The sequence below is a fragment of the Humulus lupulus genome, chromosome 3 (assembly GCF_963169125.1).
Source record: "Humulus lupulus chromosome 3, drHumLupu1.1, whole genome shotgun sequence".
NCBI lineage: Eukaryota > Viridiplantae > Streptophyta > Magnoliopsida > Rosales > Cannabaceae > Humulus > Humulus lupulus.
Window position 1 is genome coordinate 150,197,892 of NC_084795.1, and position 25,356 is coordinate 150,223,247.

Here is a 25,356-nt window from a genome sequence, read left to right on the forward strand (position 1 = left end):
AGAAAGGCTGACCAAGCATGGGTTGGAGGGCATGGAGTGGCGCGTACATGTTTGGCCTACCTGGCCGCCACGACTGGTGTTGTTTATGTTGGGAAAACTTATACAAGATCTTAATTATTTTCATGTAAATCATATATTAAACACATCAATATAAGACAATCTAGAACATGTTTCTATAATTGAATTTAAACAAAGATAATGATAGAACACTTCATTTACGCAGCGAAATGTATTAGTCCTTCCTTCAGTTTCTCTAACCCTTGAATCCTTTCCGTCAGAGGGCATCACCGAGAAACTGAACCGATCATTAATTTTCTTCACAATCTTCCAAAGTATCCTTAGAATCACCTAGACTAGAGTGGGAAATTCTCAACACATGAGATAGTTACAAAGAGAAGAAGAATAGAAGAGAATATTAAGGCTTAGAAAAGGACTTATGCTGTAGAGAGAATCTAAAACCAAGAGCATTAAGAGCAGATATTCTGATCATCTCAAATTCACCTGTCAGATCGTCTTTTAAAAAACTAATTTCAACTCTCACTTAGCATTCATTTTGTAGGCTCAATTAAGTAATTTATTATAATTAAAAAATCATTAAAATAAGAGATAATATAAGCCATTAGGTCGAAATTCTCATGGGCTTTAGGCCCATAAAATTTCGCATTTAATTATAAGTCCATTGGACTTAAAATCAAGACCTGTATTGTTTTCTATTGATTTAGTTAATTAATTAATTATTTAAATCCTTTATCAAATTAATTAATTATAAATTGAACCTTGATTTAAACTTATTTATTAATTTAGACACCAATTTGTCTTAATTAATAAATCTACCCTAAAATCTCTTTTATTCTCTAAATTGTAAAACTCTGTGAAACTATCCAAAATTGACCTAGTCAACTTTGATAATTCTAATGGATAATTAAATCAATTAATTGAGACTATATATATGATTTTATCCAAGGACCAGTGGGGACCATGAGCCTATGAAATCAAGCTCCAATAAGTTATCATAAATTTAACAAAGAAATTTACTAACTTATTAATTCCTCGTAACTCCACTAAAGACTCAAAATTGCTCTTTTGAATTCATAGAATGCTCTATAACCAATATAGATACGTTATTAATTATCCATTGTTACAACCATAATTATCACTCAATCCCTTATAGACGGTCTACAATGAGATGGGACTAAAATACCATTTTACCCCTCATTGTATTTTATCATTAAAACACTTAGTTCCTTGTAAATGATATTTCAGTAAACTAATATTAATTACTAAAATGAGATCTCTATCATTTAGCACCTTGAACCAAACTAAAAGGAAACCATCATTTTACTTCTTAATTCGAAGCTATAGATGTTCATATCCCACTCAATTATACTACCGTGTTCCTAAGATGTAAGTATGGGCTAGTCCGTAGGGTAAGCTGGTAACGAAAAGTCAAAGAACTCAAATAATACAATCAGTTAGAATACTAACCACTTAGAATTGAGATTGAATTGACCTATGATCAACTATATGATATGACTAGAATAGATAATAACAGTATGTTACTTATCCTATCTACTGTCAATATCGGTCTAGTCCGATGTAACAAATACATCCGATCTTATCTACTTTGCTAATGTTCTGGAAAAAACATAACACTACAATTCGTAAGTAGATAATATCGTAGATTGGCAAGTTAGTGTAAATCATATGCACTGACTAATCTTAGGACTAACTTATTTTGAATATATAATCATATTTATATTCCATTGTGATTACGTCACTATAAATACGATTAGCTATATGCTCGTGATTTAATAGAAGTTTATATTAAACAAATAATCATGAAAATAAAACATGTGAGCAGAGTGATTGACCAAGTCAAAAAATGATTTCTATTCGTTTATTGATAATACATGAGATTACAAAGAATTTGGGTTTTAATTAGGGCATAAAACCCCAACTGTTGAGAGGAACATGTTATAAACATTTAGTTTTGTCACTTAGGTCGATTGTACTCTAACTTTTGAGTTGTAAATATATTTTATAACAATGTTTTGGAATCCCAATTTATCACTTTTATAATTTTAATGGATGTCCAACCCTTTTATACTTAATTTTCATTAAATGAATTTTTATTCTGATTTAATCACACTTTTTAGTCTAATACCTCGATTAGCGAGCTAATGCCACATTTTAAAATGATATGGTAACGACTCTAGGGAAGTAGGGTGTTACAACTTGGTACTAGAGCATGCCAAGGTTTATGGTTCCTTGAGATTGACCGAACATGTACTCTCGCTGCCAGAGACAAGTTCGACTCAGGGTTGGTCGGTATTAAGTGACTTACATGTTTAATTGCTTGTCTGAATTACCATGTGTTGCTTGATTAATATGAATGGATCATGATGAGTGATATAATTCTAGGGCTCGACCCCTTTGATTGCTATATGTTTATGCTATGTGTGTGTACGCCCTGATTTTCCCACGGACTGATTAACGAGCTGAGATACGGCCTAATCATGACTACCACGTGGGCATCCCCAAGACTGGAGCTGCCATCATAAGATCCTACCTCTTTAGCTCGAGGTAACCCAAGGGTTCGCCAAGATTGCTTAAGGACTGAGTCTGGACTTTGAAGGCCGTAGGTCGAGGAAAGCATCCAGCTCGTGGTACGAGCTAGAGGTGGAGCTGTGACCCTTTATAAAGTCAACCACGCAAGGTAAACGTGCATATATCAGACATCACGTGTCTGATATATCCCTGACTTCTCGGACACGCAGCATGAACGTGCGTATTCAGACACCCACGACTAGGTTGGGCCGTGCGGCCCATTATCCCCTTACCTAATTTGACCACACTTATGTGTCAGGTTTAGGAATTAATCATGAATGTCACAGAGTTGACATGATAGGTAAGAAGGTCACGGGATGACCTTCTTACCAACTCCCAGGTGCATTCTCCTATAAATATGGAGACCCTGGGAGTTACAAGGGGTTGGATTCTATTATGTAAAAAAGACCCTGTAAAAGAATACCCACTATATAGCAATAATACTGACTGGTGGAGTAGAAGGATTTTAACCTTTGAACCACCTAAAAAACATATTTTGTGTCACCATTCCATTTCCAAGATCATTCATCTATTTCGGTTCAACATAAGCATTAATCCCTTTCTCTTTCTTTTCTTAATTACCTGTTGGCGAAGAACCGCATCAATAGTGTGCATTGTGTTGATTTAATGTTTGTTGTTGATTGATTGGATTGGGAGGTGGTTTTTTTGGATGTTGTTATTGTGCCTGATGTATGATGTCATTGATTGCACGCATATTGAAGTTATGCCTTGGCGATCAATTAGATTCTGCAGCAATATGGCCGAAGAGCACAACCAAGGTCAGGACCCTCCACCTGCCCCACAGAACTGACAACAAATGTTTGCAGAGATGCAAGCTAGACTTTAGAGAACTAAAGATGAACTCTGAGAGCTCAGATAGCAGTCTACTCGTCGGGACGTTGGACTACAGATCCCACAGGCTGTGGCACCAGTGCCATCCCAACGTGTGATGGAAAATATGTGGGAGCTTTTGTATGAGAGGTTCATAAAGTAGCACCCTCCCACATTTGAGGGCAACCCAGACCCATTGCAGGCAGAGAAGTGGATGAACATGACTTTTTCTATCCTAGATTTCATGAGGAAGGAAATGAGAGGGTGGCTTGTGCCAGTAACATGTTGAGGGAAGACGCACGCATCTAGTGGGAAGTGGTGTCGTAGAGGAGGGATGTGACCGTTATGATCTGGGATGAATTCAGGAAAATTTAATGAGAAATATTACAGTGTTGTAGTTCAAACTGCAAAGGTGGATCAGTAAGTTCGCACCGAATTTTATGCCTACTGATATGGCACGGAGGGATCATTTTGTATGAGGGCTAAATGTGATGATAGCCCAGGATGTCAAGATAACATTGGATCCGAGGACTACCACTTATGCTCAAATAGTGGAAAAAGCCCATACTGTTGAGGGTGCCGAAGATCAATTATGGAAAGAAGGTGCCGCAAGGTGTGATGCTCGGAGGAAGGTGCCTCCCTTCACTAGTTCTGGCCAAGGTAGTGGCCCCAGTGAGTAGAAGAGAAAGGGCCCATATTCTTTTTTTCCTTTAGGTCCAGATAGGAGGGCATGGGGTGCCTTTGGTGGCCATCAGGGCCGAGGAGAGAACTGGAGAAGCTTCCTAGTGTATCCATGGTGCAGGCGATGACATTTGGGGGAGTGTAGAGTCAGAGCATGCTTTATCTGTGAGAGTATCAGTCACCCAAGGAAGGACTGCCCATAAGCCAGAAAAGAAGAACCAAAGAGAAGTGACAGCCTCACCCCAGCCAGAGTGTTCACTTTGACCCAGACCGAGGCTAAGGCTAGTCCCTCGGTCATGACAGGTCAGATTTCTAGTGCCAGTTCTTTATTTACTGCATTGATTGATTTAGGAGCTCCTCATTCATTTGTATTTGCTAGGGTGATAGACCATTTGTATAGACCTTGTGATTTGTATGCTAGAGGATTTATGACTTTGTTGCCAACCGGGGAACTGGTAGTCTCTAGGAGGTGGGTTAGAGCATGACCAGTGGAGATAGACAGAAGGGAGTTGTCTATGGATTTGATTGAATTGGCGATGGATGACTTTGGTATGATTCTGGGAATGGATGGGTTAGCAAAATATGGGGTGACAATAGACTGCAAGCGAATGATGGTAATCTTTGAGACGGAAGGAGAGGAACCCTTTGTGTTTGTGGGGACAGTGAGTGGACCATGAGTACCTATGAGCTCTGAATTGAGAGCAAGAGACATACTGCAAGAAGGTTGCATAGGATTCCTAGCGAACATAATGGATACATCTAGGGTCGTTTCAGTTGGACCGAGAGAGACTAGGCTAGTGTGTGAGTTCCCTGATGTATTTCCAGCCGATCTGCTAGGGTTGCCACCACACCGGGAGATCGAGTTTGTCATAGAGTTGGCACCGAGGACAGAACCAGTATCGAGGACACCTTACCGAATGGCACCATTGATTACATGTCTTGTATTTTTCCTTGCACCAAGAATTCTCCTGAAGATTACGCTCTTCCAACAAAGCAACCCACTTTTCTTCAAATTCTTCTTCTATGTAAAAGTTACATATTAAGTCATAGAACCATGTGTTGAACGCATGGATCTTCAAATTCTTGGTTGCATTGGTCCCCAAGTGTCAAGCACATAATCTATGTGGAACAGTGTAGTGATCCAGTTTTTATTTATTTAATTGTTATGTTTTAGTTTAACTGTTTGACTTTTAGAAAATAATTGAAATGTTTGTTTTGTGTAATTTAGGATTTGATTGATTTTTGGAATAATTGTGCAATGTTTGTTTAATTATTAAGGTTACATTTTTTTTAAGTGTGAGAACATTATGTGATTAGAATAGGTTGCATTTTTATTTATTAAGAGAGAGAGAGAGAGTGTGTGTGTGTGTGTGTGTGTGTGTGTTCCGAATTGTGTGTGTGTGTGTGGGTTTATTTTATTTTTAATTTTTTTAAATTAAGAAGATAAAAAGGAAAGTAAAATGGGTTGTCATCTTTTGGGATAAGATGACAAGGCTTATCTTTTGGGTTGTGTTTACATGTAGATAAGGTTTGGGTGATGTGTAAGGAGAAGAAATGGCGGGATTTAGCTTAATTTGTGGGATAGGATTCGAGCTTTTCACACTTGAGTTCTTTTCTTAGGGTTAGGTCACTAGGGGTTATAAATAGAAGAGAATGTGAACCTTGGAGACCCATTTGGGTGGCTGCCAAAACTTGGAGAGAAAGAGAGAAAGGGGAGGATGAAAAAGAGGAAGAAAAAGAGAGAAAGAAAGAGAGAAAGGGAGAGAAGAGGAAAGGATTTCAAGGATCTCTAGGTATGTGTTCTTATTTTGGTTTTGGTTCTTTGTTTTTGATCCTCTAAGTCTAAGTTCCTTCCCCTCAATCCTAAGATTTGTCTTCTCTTTTCTTGATGTGGGTTTCAAAAACCATAGGTTGTTCAAAGAGGGTGACCATTGTTTTGTGTACCTTATTTCTAGCAAGAGAGGTAATGGGAATCTATAACCTTATTGTTGTTGTGTTTGTTACCTTGATTCTTGTTTATTTTGTCTTCAAGAGAAAATATGTTTATATGATGATGGTTAATTATTTTTGTTTTGTGGATTTGCTTATGAAATAATTCCATTATTGATAATGGGAGATCTTAATAAATTTATAGCATGAAAAGTCTTGTTCTCATATAAGCTATGATTTGATCCTTGATGATAGGTTAGACATCCTATTACTATATGGTTGATTGGATTTTTGTCTACTGATATATGTTGATGTTGTTTGTCTTTTATATTTTTAGAAACATGCAAAGGATTTGTTGTTGTTGGAACATAGAGGTTTTGACCAAGAAGAGATGTGGTGTTCTATGGTTGTGTCAATATATTTTTTTTATTTCAATTGTATTTTTGGTTGGATAAAAATGCATGATAAATTTTGGAAAATTATATTGGTAAAAGTACGTATAGCGTTTCGGCCTAGGGTATTTTAAAAGGGTTATGAGTTGTGTTGTGTTTCTTTATTTTTCTTTTAAAACATTGAGTAATGAGCATGTTAATAATTGTGGTATTTTCATGTTAGTAGCTAAGAGTATCTCGACCATGAGTGTTTGTTTTTGGTTAAGGCTGTTTCATGATTTTAATTGTTAGTTTTGCATGTTTAAATGTGATATTGAGGTGTTCAAAGTGTAGAAACATGTTTGGACAAATTGCCAAAAGATTAATAAGCATTGTATAAGCACTTTTATGATTTTATGTGTTTGCTGATTTTTATTTGAATAAAATGTTGTTTGGCAAGTATGATTGAAAGAGAGTAATTTTATGCTATGATTTCATGATTTATGTTAAAAATAAAAAGGGATAAATTTTGTACATGTTGTTCTCGTATATGTTTAAGAAACTTTATGATTTTATATGAGAATGTATGTTTAACAGATAAGGCAATTAAGTAAAACATGTACTGAAATTTTATTTTAAAAGTTTGTGAATTTGAGAATAATGAATGCCAAAGGTAATTTATAATGTATATGCCATGAGATTCTTTTTACCAAGTTTAATTAATTATAAATAGCGTTATTTTATGAAATTATGTGTTCTAGAAAAAGAATTTAAAACATGTAACATTTTATTTAGTTAAAGAAAAAAATGTTGTTTTTTTAGTATTTGAGAAGCATGAATAAAAGTTAAATATTTATTTTGAAATATGAGTTCCAAAATAAATTACTAGTTAATAAGCAAGTCTATGCCTTTGTCAAATTTAGTTATCAGTTATTGTGAGTTATATAAGATATTTGAAATAAATTTTATACATATTATTGGAATGATTTTAAAAGGACAAATAATAGCAAGAATCATAGGAAAGTAATTAGAAATTGATTTTTAAGTTTAAAAATGCTTGCTGAATTTTTGTAAAATTGTTAAGAAATATGTATGATTTCATAAACTTTGGCATAGTTTTCAAGAATGGTCTCACGTATGCATGTTACATGCAAATGCCTTTTTTTTGCATATTATATGTTAATTGAGTAAGTCTAAGGTCCTTTCCTGAAGAACTTTATGGTTGATATGTGTATCGACCTTCTTTTTCATGATGCTATGTGTGACATGGAAGCATGATTTTGTGTATGAGTTATGCTAGAATCTAGAAAGTGGTGCAACCTGTTATGAGATAGATGTCACGAGTGCATGGCCCATGCACACATGGAATATGTTTAGACACGTTCATGTGTGTTTTACATGATATTAAGACAAGTGTTTTGACTATTATTCTAGGCTCGTTGTGAAGTATTCCCGCTCTTAGTTTGCTTGGACTCGAGTCAAAGAAGTTAGCAAGATTTATGTTTTGTTTCTGAATGGACTCTAGTTATGATGATATGTATGGAATTATTTGTGTTTGCTTAATCTAGTGTTGCAACATTATAAAGGCAGACATGTCTAAGATTCTGGACAATAGGGGTACCAAGTAAATCATGGACAATAGAGGTTCCACGGAAGTGACCAAAGGGAGAGTCACATGTGATCATTGGACAATAGGGGAGTCATGATCTTATGTTGTACATTTATGTGTTGATCATTAGAAAATAGGGGAGCCATGATCTTATGTTGTATGCTTATGTGCTGACCACTGGACAATAAGGGATCCATGATCTTATGTTGGATGCTTATACTTATGATCTTATGTTGAATGGTTATTCTTATGTTACAAATGGTCTTATGTTTATGACTGTGATCTTATAATGTACAATTTTGCTTATGTTGCAAATAGTCTCATGTTTATGAATTGACTTGTGTTGATAGTGATTTCTATAAGAAAAGTATGTTAAGAATATATGGAATATGTCGCTTATGCTTGTATGTCTTGTTTGTACTTCCTTACTGAGCTTTTAGCTTACCCCTTACTTTTCCCCCTTCCAGTTAGAAAATAGATAGACTTGTTTTGGCACACATGGTGAGCTTAGTCAGTTTTCCATAAGTATGTATGTATGGTGCGGGGAGCCATTGAACGAGAAAACGATCCAAAACACCATAGTTCCTTGGAGTCTTTCATTATGTTAATTTATTAGTGGTATATGTTGACGGTGAAATCTCGTCAACGAAATTAGGTCGGAAAACTCAAAGGTAAATGCGGCGATCTCTAGATAAGAACTTAGAATTAACTTATGAAAGGATAAACACAGATGAACAATGGAGTGAAAAAATGTATATTTCCCAATGGCCTCTGCATACAATGAATTTTCCAACCCCCATTCAGGTGGTTTTAGAGTTCATTTTATAGTAGGCTCTAATGGCCTTAGGTACATAGTGGTCCAGGGGACCAAGTGGTACATACGTACTGTGTCAGGGGAGTGGCTCCAGAGGCTGTGGTCGTACACCCCGTACAGGAGCAGGTGTCAGGAGGATGTCTCCACTACCTGTCTGTATCCATGTCTGATGCGTGGTGGCAGGCGTAGTGGCGCAGGAGGTAGTGGTGTCGGCTCTGACCTATGGCCGTAGACGTACAGACCATAACTCCTATCCTTGCATACCCACTCCTGGCATTCCCACTACTTGTCTGGTAGGGGTACTATATCCGTACTCTGACTTCTTTAGGTTCGTAGGTACATTCCATATTCATGCGTGTACCTTGCCCCTTGTGAGTATTCTCACCTCCAAGGCCATGGGCAAGGCCATGGAGGAGGCCATGGGCGAGGCCATGGAGGAGGCCATGGGCGAGGCCATGGGGCCGAGACCATGGAGGAGGCCATGGGGCCGAGACCATGGAGGAGGCCATGGAGGAGGCCATGGGCAAGGCCATGGAGGAGGCCATGGGGCCGAGGCCATGGAGGAGGCCATGGAGGAGGCCATGGAGGAGGCCATGGGCGAGGCCATGGAGGAGGCCATGGAGGAGGCCATGGGGCGAGGCCATGGAGGAGGCCATGGGGCCGAGGCCATGGAGGAGGCCATGGGCGAGGCCATGGAGGAGGCCATGGGCGAGGCCATGGAGGAGGCCATGGGGCCAAGGCCATGGAGGAGGCCATGGGGCCAAGGCCATGGAGGAGGCCATGGGGCCAAGGCCATGGAGGAGGCCATGGGACCAAGGCCATGGAGGAGGCCATGGGCGAGGCCATGGAGGAGGCCATGGGCGAGGCCATGGGAGGAGGCCATGGACGAGGCCATGGAGGAGGCCATGGGGCCGAGGCCATGGGCGAGGCCATGGGGCGAGGCCGTGGGGCCAAGTGCATGGGCGAGAGGGGCCTCGCGAGGCTACTGAGCCTTGGCACCTATGCCTTGCCAACGTGGGCCACTTGGCATCGACTCCACGAGAAACGAACCCAGACTCGTGTTGTGATGGCGCGATGGCTTCCCGAGACGGCGGTGGCCTTAGGGCCTTGCCTCGGCCTCATACTTTCTCTTGATGGGATTATGAGCATCAACATTTCTCATGAGATGATCTCCTGTATTCAACAAGGCCTACAGGCTCGAGCCCAATAGCATGAATAAGCGACCCTTATCCCTATGCTCCAACCAGGGACTAAAGAGTTTCTTTTTGGTGGATTTTTGGCATCCACAGTATATACTTATTTATTTTTAAGACTGCATCCAATTCTCTTTTATTTTGAACGTTGGATCCAAACTCTACATGTATTTCCAATAAGGTCTCACTGTGTTTTCAGACAAAGTTATGGAATCTTTTGAGCTATTATTAAAATTAGCATTTTAATGAAAATAGGCAATTAGGGGCGTTATAAACTGATGGCAAGAAATAGTTAATCGCAAACTCATTCTTTGGTCATTGTCAGTAAGGACTAATTTCAATTTTTTTTTGGCCCATGCAGTCTAAGAACACCCTCATCAACCAACAATACGAGTCTTTTGTCTTGTCCAGCAACAATGTGAAGCCAAAAACACAACTTTCATAGTGTTGATTGATGCTGAGAATGATTGTCAGTGGCTTATTATACCTCTTAGTCGTATATGCGGAATCGAAACCCATAACCGCTTTGAATAGCATGTAGTCCCTTCTGCTGTTTCCATCTGCCCAAAAAAGGTATGACAACCGATCATCCTTATCGATTTTCACTCTACGTATAAATGTGGATCCTTCCCAGAGAGGCAGTCCAAGTAACCTAATGCACCCTCTAAGTTACTTGACAACTTCTGTAGCTTTCTCAAACTGGCCACTTTATTATAGACATCTCTCAATTAAAAAGGGAGCTTATCATATCCACCTGATTGCATGGAAATATGAGCCACAACACTTGAAGTTTTTATCTCACACAATATCTGGACCGAGTCCTAGCCTCCAGGACGTCGAATTCCACTAAATTGGGTAGTAGAAATGATCCCGAGCCTTTAGGTTTAAATTCCCGTCTCTTAAAACCCACGGTGGCCAAAATAGCCCAGGCGGGCCGTGACCTGCCCTTGAGGGTTGGACACGGACCGCGACCTTCCCTTGTGGGTAGCATTGCGCCCCCCAAACAGAAGCCCCCAAGGGCCTTGGGTTCAGTTGGGTTGCGCGCCCCAAGAACAGGGTCATGACCTGACCCTGCGAACCCATAATTCCTCAATTTTTCTCCAGCCAAAAACTGACCAAAACCTGCCCAAATCAATCCCTAAACAACAATTAAATCCTCATAACAATATCAGCATAATACCAGCATCAAAACCCCAGCTCAACACACTCAAAACTCCACCCAAAACTTAAATTCACAACCTTTAGTCTCAAAACTCAAGAACAACAAAACTTAAGCAGAAAATCAATGGAAATCAAGGTCCAAAGCTTACCTCAACTGGCAACAAATTTCCCCTAGATGTAGCTAATCCAATCCCAACCTTGAGCCTTCAATTCCCAAGCTTTCAGCCCAATTATCACCTTAATTCTCAAAGAATTTACTCAGAGAAGTTGAGAGAGAATGAGAAAGAGAGAGAGAGTCGGTTGGGTGAGGGAAGAAACTGAGTGTTTTGTTTGTTTTCTTAAGGCTTAAGTAATCTTAAGCTAATCCCAAGGCTCAGGGTACCAAAACCGTCTCTGAGGGAAAAATGGTCAAAATCCCCAGTATTCCCTCCTAATCTCACTAACTCCAAATATATCCTCAATTATTCATTCCCATTTCCCGATAACCTGATACTAAGCTAAATACGCAAAATACCCCTTGATTCGCCTTGAGTCGGGTATTGAGTCCCGTTGTGACTTTCCCACTAACTTGCTCACTAGGATCGCCTCGTGCTGAATAACCCAAATAAACCCACATAATAACGTGGTTTCTCACATATATGCATATATATATATACAATTATGCCCACAACGAGCCAAATTACAAAAATTGCCCTTCTAATAGAAACAGGCCGACATGCATATTCAATAATCCTTAACATGCATAACTAGTTATATTATCATATAACTCATATAATCACATAATCATACACAATATATCATATAAGCATATAATTCCATATATTGCCATCCTGACCCCCTAATCAAGACCCTAAGCCTTATTAGGTAATTTGAGACGTTACACCATGCGACTTCAAAGTTGTGATTCGGCCACCTCGAGCATCTGTTAACTGATCCGTCACCACCATCGTGTTCCTCATGTTGTGGGCTTCAAAACCTAATATATTGTTCCCACATTTACTATGGTTGGGTGGTGAGCCAACCATGAGCCACTGCAATCCACCGTTGACCGACGGTCAAAACTTAGTTTTTAAGATTCCGGAGTTTGTTTTGAGCTTCAAAAATCATCGTTTGACTCGTTTTGAAACCTTGATCATTGTGGCATAATTTCTTTGACCAATATGTTTTGATTTAATTGTGATTGATTAGATTAATTGGTATTATGTGTATCTGTATTATATATTCTTGATGCATTGAATAATTTTCTATAATTATACTTGGTGTCTGGGAATATTTGTATTTTTTTTTTACAGGTTTTGATTTTTGGATTGTCCATTTTATAGCCGTTATGCTGCCCAATTTTCTAGAAAATATGAGACATATAATAAATTGTAAAAAGATATTTTAATTGATTTTATAATAATATTAAAATTATTATGAATAATTTATTTTTATTATTTCGTTAAGTAAATCAAGAATACAGTTAGATATTGTTGGTATTAAATGAGAAAAATCAAGAATACGTAGCGGAGTAAGATCTTTAAAAATTTTATTAATACCAACCAGGATCATACATATATAAATTATTAAATAACACATAAAAGGAATAGAGATTACCTCTATTAGCCTATCAAGTGTCCTTGAATCTTTTCGTATAAATTAACGATCTTCCTATTCTTTCTGAAAGGTCACACCTTAGCCTTCCAAGTACATCCTCAAACACACAACGACGTTTGTGGGCATATAGGATTCAAATATTGATTTAGATTCTCTAGATGTACTCAACCCATGAGATCTATAGAGGATTGAGAAGAGGAGGCTATATAAACTTCTAGAATTTCATGTTTAGGAAATTCTATCGTTTCTTTCTTGAGAGAGTCTGATAGTCAAAAAGAACATATTAAACTTGTTGACACGGTTTTTCGCCAACAGTGTATTAAGAAATAAAAAGGTAGATTAGTGCTTAGTATAAACCGTAATGAGAAATGAAATGAATTCACAAGAACACAAATATTTTACGTGGTTCAGTGGTTAAAATCCACCTAGTCCACGAGTCTATATTATTGTTGTTTCACTGTTTATTTTGGCAGAGTTTTAGTATTACAGAATAATCAGTCTCCTTTTCCTGTCCAATATTCTCAGTATTTATAGAGAAATTCCATGGTCAGGTTTGAGCAACCGCGTGAGTCAATCACACAAAACATATTTATTACATTTAATACAGATATTTCCCATTTATAATGGGATATGATTTGATCATACAGTAAATGTTCTCCTAATATCTGGGACATTAAATATGATAGCTTGGTCATAAATAACCGTATAATGGGATTTCAAGTCTCTAGGGATCCTTGAGAATGCAATACATTTGAGTTATCATGAGCTGAACATCTCCTCCAAGCTCATATTTCAAACGTCGTTTGAATAGTATGAGCTCACACTTCACAACCTTCGTTTCTGTAGCTCGGGTTAAACCCAAGACGCCTAACACCACATGTGCCCATGTGAAACTGGAGTTCCTTACATGGATAATAAGCAGATATCATTCCCTTGGTTATTTCTCCGTATATTTATTTGCCAACTGTACCCGAACTGAGTGAATGACTCGAGCTAAAATTAGGGTACAACATTTTCCCCCAAGCTCCTGCTCGTGTATGACGTCATCATTTTCTGACCTACACAGTAGGGGATTTTAGTCTTTTGTTACACAAAACCATGCTTGCCCACTACTCGAGTCCTGGACACGTGGTGTACTGCAATTGGCTTCTGTTCAGGTTTCGAGGACTGCGATAATTGTCTTGTCACTTTTTTGCCGTCGTTTTGTCTATAATTGTTTAACAATTTTTTTATTAAACAATTTCCTTCGGGTTTGGTTCGAGGTTTTTCTCCTCGGGATAATTCATGCTTTGTTTCAATATATATCTAATTTTCTGATCCATTTATCTCTCCTTTACTATCTTTCATGTTTGTGAATCCTTAGACTTGTACATTCGAGATTTTAGGAATTGATTTTTAGACTGGGATAGATATTTTGAGCTCGGTTATATCAAGTTTTGTGTGTTTGATTTGTATCATACCTGTTAAGAATCAGGCCTTGAACTCGGTTATATCCGGTATTTTTAATTTATTGAAACTTAGTTCGTGCTAGGTTTATTGATAACACGATTTTTAAAAAGCCCTTGATATTAAACAACTTTCCCAACTTTCCAAGTTTCGGACCTAGTTGCATCCAGGGTTATAAATGATTTTAAATTTAGTCCATGCTAGGTTTATTGAAAATTCGAACTTTAAAATGCCATTGAATAATCAATGTTTCCAAGCTTCTAAATTTCAGACTTGGTTGCGTCCAGGGTTTTAAATGACTTCTACTTAGTTTGCGCTAGGTTTATTGAAAGCTTGAGCTCTTAAACGGTTGTCGAATAATCAATTTTTCAAGCTTCTAAGTTTCAGACCTGGTTGTATCCAGGATTTTAAATAATTTAGACTTATCTAGCGATCTGGCCAACCTCGGGTTATATGCCCCCCAAGTAACCAGACTGTAGAAACTTTCTTGGTTGCATTTACAAACATTAATACATGAGCTAATACAACCTTAACAAGAAAAACTATTTAAAACCACCTTAACAAGAAAAATTATTTAATAATCCATCTATAATTTAATCAAATGGATTTTATAGATAAGCCTTACATGGATGATGGTACTACTAAAAATACTTTTTCAAATGTAAGGCATTCTAGGTCCGCGAGACTATTTCCCCATTCAACCGAGCTATCTTGAAAGTTCCTTCACACAAAACTTCAACGACCTAATATGGTCCCTCCTAGTTCGGACCTAAGACACCGTCATTGGGATCCTTATTTGCCAGAAAGACCCTTCGGAGAACCAGGTCGCCCAAGCTAAATCTTCGCGCCTTAACTTTAGAATTGAAATAGCGAGTGATTTTTTGTTGATAATGGGCGAACTATAATTACGATTCCTCTCATTTCTCTTCAATCAGATCGAGAGATGCGTTAAGGAGTTCATCATTTGTGTTCTTGGCATAATTTCCTTTGACTGTGAGTTGCTACCATGGCTTTGACTGGAAGGACGGCCTCGCTTCCAAAAGTTAGGGAAAAAGGGGTATGTCCCGTGGAGGTTCTGTGAGAAGTCCGGTATGCCCAAAGTACTTGCGGGAGCTGTTCGGGCCATAATCCTTTAGCCTCGTCTAACCTCTTCTTTAGGCTTGCCTTTAGGGTTTTATTCATAGCCTCGACCTATCCATTGGTCTGCGGATATGCTACTGAGGAGAAACTCTTGACAATGTTGTATTTTTTGCAGAAGTCAGTGAAGAGATCACTGTCAAACTGTGTCCCATTATCTGACATGATCTTTTCAGGAAGCCCAAACTGACATATAATACTTTTCACCACAAATTCTAGGACTCTCTTTGAAATGATGGTTGCTAAAGGTTAGGCTTCTACCCACTTCGTGAAATAGTCGATCGCCATCACAACGTAACGAACTCCTCCCTTTCCCATACGTAGGGAACCTATGAGGTCGATTCCCCATACCGCAAATGGCCATGGGGATGAGATCATCGTTAGCTCGACTGGAGAAGCTCATGCAACTATGGCGAAACGCTGGCATTTGTCGCACTTCTGAACATACGAGATTGAGTCTTTTGTTAAAGTGGCACAAAAAAATCCATGCTTTAGTATTTTTAGTGCTAGGTTTTGCCCCCAGCATGATCTCCACAAAAGCCTTCCTGCACTTCTTGAACAATGTTTTTAGCTTCCTCGTGCAGAACGCATCGTAGGAGAGGCAATGAATGACCATGTCGATACAATGTCCCATCCACTATCACATACCTCGGAGCTTGATATAGTATTTTTCGTGCATCCTTTCTATCCTCAAGTAGCCTTCCCGTTGTGAGGTATTCCAATATGGGAGTCATCCTGGTCGGTCTTGTGTCGATCATTTCGACCTCTACAGTTCCTTCTATCACTCTTGGACTTTCCAAGAACTCCACTGACACTACATTCAAGGTCTTAGCTTCTTTGGTGGTGGCAAGCCTTGCCAAAGCGTCAAAATTAGAATTCTGCTCGTGAGGTATCTGTTAAATAACACTGTACTCAAATTCGGATAGCTCTCCCTTCACCTTAGCTAGGTAGGCCGCCATCTTGGTACCTCGAGCTTGATATTCTCCCAACACTTGATTAACCACGAGCTAAGAATCACTAAAGCATTGGACGACCTTCACTTTGAAATCCCTTGCCACTCTCAGTACAGCTAGTAAGAATTCATATTTGGCTTTGTTGTTAAATGCTTTGAATCCAAATCTTAGAGTTGTATGGAATCGATGCCCTTCTGGGGAGATTAGTATGAGCCCAACTCCCGATCCGTTCTCCTACGATGATCCATCTATGAATATCTTCCACAACTCCTACACCGGTTCCTTAAAAGCTCCTCTTGAAATCTGGTGCATTCAGCCACAAAATCAGCAAGGGCCTGACTTTTGATTGAGGTCCGTGGCACGTACAATATCTTAAATTGGCTAAGTTCGATTGCCCATTTTAAAAGACATCCCGATGTTTCAAGTTTTTGCAACGCCTGCCTTTAAGGTTGGTCGACCATGATGTTAATTGAATGGGACTAGAAATATGGTCAGAGCTTCCTGGAAGCCAATATCAAATAGAATGCCAGCTTTTCTATCAATGGATACCGTGATTCAGCTCCGAGAAATCTCTTGCTTTTATATAATACAATGGATTTTGAGCATGATCTTCTTATCGAACTAACACGGCACTGAATGCATTTTCTGTCACGACCAAATAAAGGAATAGAGGTTCTCCAAACATAGGCTTAGACAATACTGGGGGCTCAGCCAAGTGCGTTTTTAGGTCGAGGAATGCCTGCTCGCATTCCTCAGTACATTCAAATTTTTTGTTTCCTCTGAGAAAGTTTTAGAATGGCAGGCACTTGTTAGTGGATTTTGAAATAAAATGATTCAAACCTGCCATCTTTTCAGTTAGGCTTTGAACTTCTTTACGCGACCTTGGTGAAGGCATCTCTAACAATGACCTGATTTTATCAGGTTTCGCTTCTATCCCCATCGTATTGACTATGAATCCCAGAAATTTTCCCGATACTACTCTGAAAGTACACTTTAGGGGGTTCAACCTCATGTCATACTTCCCTAAAATTTCATAACATTCTTTCAGATCGGATACATGGTTATCAACAGTCTTGGATTTGACAAGCATATCATCGACATACACTTCCATATTTCTCCCGATCTAATTAGTGAACATTTTGTTGACTAACTGCTGATATGTAGCTCCGGCATTCTTCAGCCCGAAGGGCATGACTTTATAACAATATACATTCGTTGGGGTCATAAAGCTAGTATGTTCCTAGTCTGTAGGATTCATCACGATCTGGTTATTCCCATAATACGCATCCATGAAGGACATGAACTCGTGACCTGCTGTGGCATCTACCAACTGATCAATCCTTGGTAATGGAAAGCAATCCTTGGGGAAAGCTTTGTTTAGGTTGGAGAATTTGATGCAGGTCCTCCATTTTCCGTTTGGCTTTGGGACCAACAAGGGATTGGCAACCCAGATCGGGTATTTTGCTTCACGAATGAATCCGCATTTTAACAGTTGAGCTACTTCTTCCTCAAGTGCTTTAGCTCGGACTGTTTCCAAACGTCTTTGTTTTTGGGATTTAGCAGGCATGCTCTTGTCCAAATTTAAAGTGTGCATGATCACACTCGGACTTATTTCCACCATGTCTTCATGTGACCAGGAGAAAACGTCCAGATTCTCTTGTAAAAATTTGATCAACTCCTACTTCCTTTTATCATCAAGATTTTTTCCAATCTTAACGACTCTTGAAGCTTCTTTGGGATCAATTTTTACTTCCTCGAGCCCCTCAATAGCTTAGAGTTCTAACCTGTCTTCGCCCATTCGTGGGTCAATCTCTCACGTGGGGCGATGTCACTATCCCCTACTTGCTGAGGTTCTTCCGTCCCATAAGTACCTTCTACTCCCTGGGACTCCTCACATCCGTCACTTATGGCCATAGTTTGCTTCTAGGGTTGTGATTTTCCCTTCATAGAAATGCTATAGCATTCTCTGGAAGCGAGCTGATCACCTCTGACGGTGCATATTGCCACAACTGAGGGGAATTTTATTACTAGGTGGCGAATAGAAGTTATGGCTTCAAATGCCATCAGCGCAAGTCGGCCCAAAATTGCATTGTATGCAGTTGGACAGTCGATCACAACGAACTCAAGTAATTTGGAGACAGTTTGTGAGCGTGCTCCCAAAGCTACCACTAATTCGATCGTCTCAATGGCTGCTGACCCTTCGCTAGAAAATCCATACAGAGTCATTGAAGTCACTATCAGTTCTATGACAGACAACCCCATTTTTTCCAAGGTGAACCTAAAAAGTAGATTCACAGAGCTCCCGTTATCTACCAGTGTCCTTCGTACCCACCGGTAGGCAAGCTGAACGGTTATGACCAAGTGATCGTTATGCGGGAATTAGATGTGGCTAGCATCCTCTTCTGTAAAAATGATTGGCTATGTGACAATCAGAATCCCGTGATCCATAAGGGGAAAGACCGGGTAAAGCTGTGCAATCCCACACCGCCTGGGGAAGGTCAAGTGTGATGATTCTAAGACTGTGTAGGTATGGGACTACACAGTTGAAGAGGGCTTAAATGGATTGATGGGTACTATCTATATCAACAAGATGCATCTTCTTTTCGGTAGCCCATCACTTGAGAACTCCAAAGTTAAGCGTGCTTGACCTAGAGTAATCTCAAGATGGGTGACCTCCTGGGAAGTTTTCCAGGAAGCGTGCGAGTGAGGACAAAAGCACCCTGGAAATACTCGTGTTGGTTTGTAGGGCCAGTCGTCATTCCAGGAAGCAGCCATAGTGACGTGGGGCATTACAGGCTATTTTTCAATCACTGTTGTTTCGCTAACTGCTGTTCTAGGACGAATTCCACTCCATTGTGGGATTTCAGTTCGTTAATATACCTCTTCTGGGCCCCTCTACTTGTGCCTACCAGATGAGGTCCTCCCAAAATGGTGGTTATATCTCCTCCTATTATCGGAGGAGGATCGTCCTGATTCAGTTGAGCTCCAGTTTGATTTACTGGAGCTTCGGGAATTGACGGAGGATTTGGTCCAGCGGGTTGATTATGGACCACCCGATTTCGGGCATACTGGGCCAAAGGACCTGCTCTAATAAGAGTTTCGATCTCATCCTTCATCTGTCGACAGTCATCAAGGTCATGACCAATATCACTATGAAATCAGCAGAACTTTGAAGGATCTCTCTTCACTCTTTGATTTTTCAACGGTTCTAGCTTTTTCCATGGAAGGCGAGTAGAATTTTCTAGGAAGATGCGTTGCCTAGTATCCGTGAGGTCGGTATAAGTGGCATAAACTGGCTTTAATTTCTCACTAGATTTATTTTTCTTTATTCCGCTCTGGTCACCCTCACCATTTCCCTTCCTTTTTTTACTCCCCCTTGGTTTTTCTGGGTGACAGTTTGAGTCATAGCTGCAATGTCTGTTACCGCTCCAACGGGCTGGACAGGGATCTGGCTAGTTCTTGCAACGAAAGCTCGCACCTCTTCCAAGTTAATCTATCTTTGAGCTCGTGCCAAGAACTCGTCCATGCTATTAACTCATTTTCTCTGTAATTCTTGCCACAGGTCACCTCCAACAAGGATTCCCGTCCTCATTGGCATCTCTAGCTCGTGCAGAGACATTGGCAAACCTACTTAGAAATGCCTTCAATGTTTCACCAGGTTGCTACTTTACATTGGCTAATGAATCAGCCTTAACCCGAGCTGTGTGGAACGCCCAAAATGCTTTCTTGAAATCAGAAGAAAATTTTGTCCATGAGCTTATAGAATGCCTCTTGTAATGTTTAAACCACTTCATAGCTGGCCCAATCAGAGTTAAAGGGAATAAAATGCACCTTAGATCGAGTCCAACATTGTGGGCCATCATCATGGTGTTAAACATCCCGAGGTGATCTGATGGATCTCCGTCTCCGTCAAACTTTGACAAGTGTGGCATTCTGAAGCCCATCGGATATCTGGTCGCTGCATTACTTGGAGCGAAAGGCTCGAGCTCATCCTGTGAGTCGCAATCGTCTTTATCTTTTCCAGATAAAAGCTTCTTCATTTTCTCTTCCATCTGAGCTAGCCTCTCGAGTGTTTGGTCTCTGGCCCCTAGGTTATCTGGGGGCTATTCAATAGGTCCCATTCTATCGTACGCATTTGATGGGTTATTGTCCCTCCAAGTTTGAGCTTGGTTTTGTGGGGCATTCCCATTATCACGTACTATTGAAGGGTCTCCCTCTCGATGAGTATAACTAACATCCTCATCTCGAGCTTAATTTCTTCTCTGTGAATTCAGATGATCACGTAGATCAAGCTGTGAATCGTATTGAGGGCTTTGTGCCAAACTTAGATGATTTCTCAAATCTCCTTTGGACCTACCAATTGGATGACCTTTAGTCCAATAACTTTCATTTGCAAAGCTTATAGCTCGCGGTTGAGGTCGAGGATCTAGATTTTCAACACGTGTCTGTGGGACATAGGTATGGGCAGTCAGAGGAGGATTTCTCTTGCTGTCTCCATAAGCAGGAATGTCCCATGTAGGACGAGGTGGCATCGGATGTCTTATGGTTGATGAGGGATGCCTAAATGGCAAGGAAATCCTTGTCCCAACAGGGCGAACTAAACTAGCCCGCCTTTGTTCTGTCCCATTATTTCTATCTATTTGCGCCTGACGATCCGATCGTGACGTAGGAGGGTTTGCTGGAACATTCTATCTCTGTGAGCCTGTCCCAGCCCTTCCTCGTGGGTTGCCATGGGCATTCATAGGTGCTTGTGAAGGAGGCACCAAAATTGGGGCTGCGATTCTAACCGATCGACTGATATGCTGATGATCCCTATGAGGGCCACTGGGATGGGCATTCTGGTGGTCTCGCCCTGTAGGCACATAACTTAAGGTGGCAGTTCTGACTGATCAACTTGGTTTGGATTTTTTATTCCCGTGGGACTTGTGAGACCCACTTTTCCTTTTTTCGACATTAACGTCGGTTGCGAGAGGGGGTAACCGAGCCAAAACCTCCTCAATTTGCCTGTTTTCCTTAGCGAGATGGCTTCTTAACTACATATTTTCCAACTCAATGGCAGTTAAGTATTCTGGGTTTGGATTCGGTGGTAATGACACCAAACTCCCAGTTTCGCCATGACCAGCTGGTTGTCTCAGACGTTAGTAGACTTTAAGGCCATGCTCGTTCGACACAGCAGTATGATGGACCTCCTGCCCACCAGGCTGTTCTATCTCATTATCGTGCATTGAGCGAATGAGCACCATGATGAGATTTGACTAGGATTTTGATGAATCACTAATTTTCTTCTCAATGAAAGCACCAAACTGTTGACACAGTTTTTTGCCAATAGTGCATTAAGAAATAAAAAGGTAGATTAGTGCATAGTATAAACCGTAATGAGAAATGAAATGAATTCACAAGAACACAAATCTTTTACGTGGTTCAGTGGTTAAAATCCACCTAGTCCACGAGTCTATATTATTGTTCTTTCACTCTTTATTTTGGCAAAGTTTTAGTATTACAGAATAATCGGTCCCCTTTTCCTGTCCAATATTCTCAGTATTTATAGAGAAATTCCATGGGCAGGTTTGAGTAACCGCGTGAGACAATCATGAAAATACATAGTTATTACATTTAATATGCATATTTCTCATTTATAATGGGATATGATTTGATTATACAGTAAAATTTTTCCTAATATCTAGGACATTAAATATGACAGCCTTGTCATAAATAACCGTATAACGGGATTCCGAGTCTCCAAGGATCCTTGAGAATGCAATACATTTGAGTTAGCACGAGCTGAACATCTCCTCCAAGCTCATATTTCAAACGTTGTTTGAATATTATGAGCTCACACTTCACAACCTTCATGTCTGTAGCTCGAGTTAAATCAAGGATGCCTAATACCACACGTGCCCATGTGAAACTGGAGTTGCTTACGTGGATAATAAGCAGATATCATTCCCTTGGTTATTTCTCCGTATATTTATTTGCCAGCTGTACCCGAACTGATTGAATGACTCGAGCTAAAACCAGGGTCCATGAAAGAAAAGTTCCCATCTGGGTTGAAGGCCCAGCACTGGTATAACATCTCTTCCATGAAAGACAATAAGGTCACCTTTTCTTCTTTAACTGCGGCCTCGAGCACGAGCAGTTTGGTTTCTGTAGAGTCCAAGAACTTTACTTAGCTAGTTAGATAGTAGTAGTAATAGTAATAGCTAGTGATAGTTGTAGTATTTTTATGACTGTCGATTTTGGTTCGAGTCAGGACATAGTTGAACACTCGTAGTAACACTTGTAGATTTTAACCTATAGTTTAAGAATATTAATTATAACCTAAGGTTTGATTAATATGACTGATTATGAAGGTGATATTTATTATACTATAAGGTTTAGATAGACCCAATAAGATAATAACACCTGTCATGTGTAGGTTTAATGAATAATTAAGTATTTTGAGGAATAAGTTTATTAAGAGTAATATTTGAATATCCTAGGGTCTGCCAGCAGCTTTGAAATCATTAAAGTACTTAGTCAAGGATGTTTACTCAATTCAAATTAGGTTGAAAATGTGTAATTACGTGTATAATATTTCAGCGTATGCCTATATATCGCAGCTCTAGGGGGCGATATATCGCCATACGGGGATACGAAAAACACGTAGCTTCGCACGACAACCTCGAAGAGCCTCGAGCATATGAAGCCAGGAGATATATCGCCTATAGTGGGCGATATATCAGCCCATGAGCATAAAATTTGAATGATTTTGAAACCGAGTTCATTTTAATCCTTAACCTCTTGATAAGTCCAGAATCTTACTGACTGAGTCTTTAGCCTCTGCTGAACGATTATTCAAATGTTTTTCAATTAAAAAGCCATTATTTTATTCAAGTTAAATGAAGATCTTTTCATTCTTGAACTCTATAAATAGGACCTAGTACCCAACCATTTATTCATTCATCAAGTTGAGTTCAGAGCCTACAAGCTGCTAAGATTACTTTAGAGTGTTGAACACTTGGGTTGGGGTTATAAGCTTAATAAACACTTGGGAAGTAAGGTTTATAGTATATTTTGGTTTGAGGTGTAGTTCGGTCATAGAAGCATTCAAGGTATTCCAAATTCTAGATCATTTCTGTATTGTTTCTTTAAGTTCTTATAGTTTTTCTACTCAAACCCTAACTCGAATTCTATATTCTTAGTTAGACATCTATGATCTTGAATGTAAGATTCTTGTTGGTAAGTATCATTTCGATGGTGTAGTTTATTATTTTCATCTCTATTCTTTAGTATACTCACCCATCTATTATGGAATTTAGGAGTGTTCCAAAATCCCGACTTTGTTCTCATCATCCCGGTTTATTGGTAAGGAAAATAGGATAGTTTTATATGCTTATGTGTTATGTTGATATGTTATGATAAGTTATGCTATAGTATGTTATGTTATGTTTTCTTATGTTTCAAGGTTATGATTTACCCTACCTCAGATATTAGACAGGGAACGTAGATTGGTTATCATAAACCTACCATGTGATCTAACCTACCTTGGATATTAGAAAGGGGACGTAGATGGTTTATCACATGTTTTAATGGCCATTAATAGTATAGTCTTATATGATGTATGTCTTTATAGATATATGTTTATAGTTTATAGTCTATGTGTATGTACATGTTTTATGCTTGTAGTAAATTTTCCTTGCTGGGCATTAGGCTCATTCCTTTATGTTTAATATGTGCAGGAAAATAGCTATGGCGGCGGGAAGATTCTTGTCAGCTTGGGAATGTGTATTGAGGCAGGATGGAATCGGTGGATTGAGCATTCGATTCGAGGATGAAGTCGCTTCCTAGTCTTTTAAAAATTATGCTTTATATGTATTTTCCACACTTAATTTTTGTAACCCATTTATTTAAAGTTATGTTATGTTTTCATTTTGAAAACAATGGGATCTCATATCCTACTTTAAATTTTATGTAGTTTAACATTTGTTTTACAAGTTTTAATGAAGTTATGATTATTTCACTTGTGAGTTTTCTTTAAGATTAGTATAGTAGTTATTAATGGTCCAAGGGCTAGAATAGTTGGGTCATTATAGTTTCGGCTTCATCAACCTCAGACTGAAGTTGTGCAGTTTGAGCCTGGAGGGCAGACAATACAGTCTTCACAGCCTGCTCGCTTTCCTGGGACGAGGTGAGAGCAGCCTTAGCATCATGCTCACTCTTTTGAGCGGCCACCAAAGTAGCTTTCGCGGCCTGCTCGCCTTCTTGAGCAGCTGTCTGGGCAGTGTTGGCGGCGTTTAATTCAGCCTGGAGCTCATCATTTCTAGCCCTAGCCCGGGCTATGCTGCAATATTGGGCTAGGACAGACTGCAAAATAACAAAACAAGTCCGAGATATATCCTTGATCACAATAATAAGGAATTTTTCACCAAGGAAAGATAACTTACAGTGAGGTTTATCCCCATAGCTGACTCCAAGACATTCTTCGAGCTGCGCTCCTCGATGGTCCTTAAATCCCTCAAGCTGGCCTTATAGGCGTGCCCCACAATATGGCTTGCTGTCTCATAAGTGATGCCTCAAAAAGCTTCAAGGATTTTTTCCAGATCCTAGGGATCTACTGGAGGAGGATCAGCTTGTATTACTTGGTCCTGAGGAGGCACTAATCGAGGTGGAGGAGGAGAGGTAGGAACCCTAGCGGTAATAGTACTCACCGGAACTAATTCCCGGGTTGAGCTTGCGTCTTTCCCCTTGGCAGGGGACCTGGAAGTGTTACCCGCAACAGGGGGTTTTCTTTGAGATCCTGAGCCTCTTTATGGTGGGGCCCAAGCCAATTTTGTTTGTTTGAAAGGCAGTTCGGAGGTCAGGAGCTCCGGGTTGTTCAATCTCTTCGCCTGAAAAGAATAAAAAGGAATTAATTCGCAAATAAGGTTGTCAGAGATACACATAAAGAAAGAAAATAAACAAAGATCCTACCCTCTGCGATAGGGGAGGAGTATATTATCACGACCTCCGGCCTTGGAACTAATGGAGGAGAGGGAGAATCCATGGTTAA

The 25,356-nt window shown here is 39.6% G+C and overlaps 1 long non-coding RNA gene across 1 annotated transcript; it reads left to right on the plus strand.

The window, feature by feature from the left end:
* The first annotated feature begins 5,522 nt into the window (after nt 1–5,522).
* Nucleotides 5,523–24,307, plus strand: LOC133821404 (uncharacterized). Its single transcript, XR_009887547.1, has 3 exons — nt 5,523–5,912; nt 6,030–6,082; nt 24,047–24,307. It is a non-coding gene; the product is annotated as an uncharacterized LOC133821404 (long non-coding RNA).
* The last annotated feature ends 1,049 nt before the right edge of the window (nt 24,308–25,356 follow it).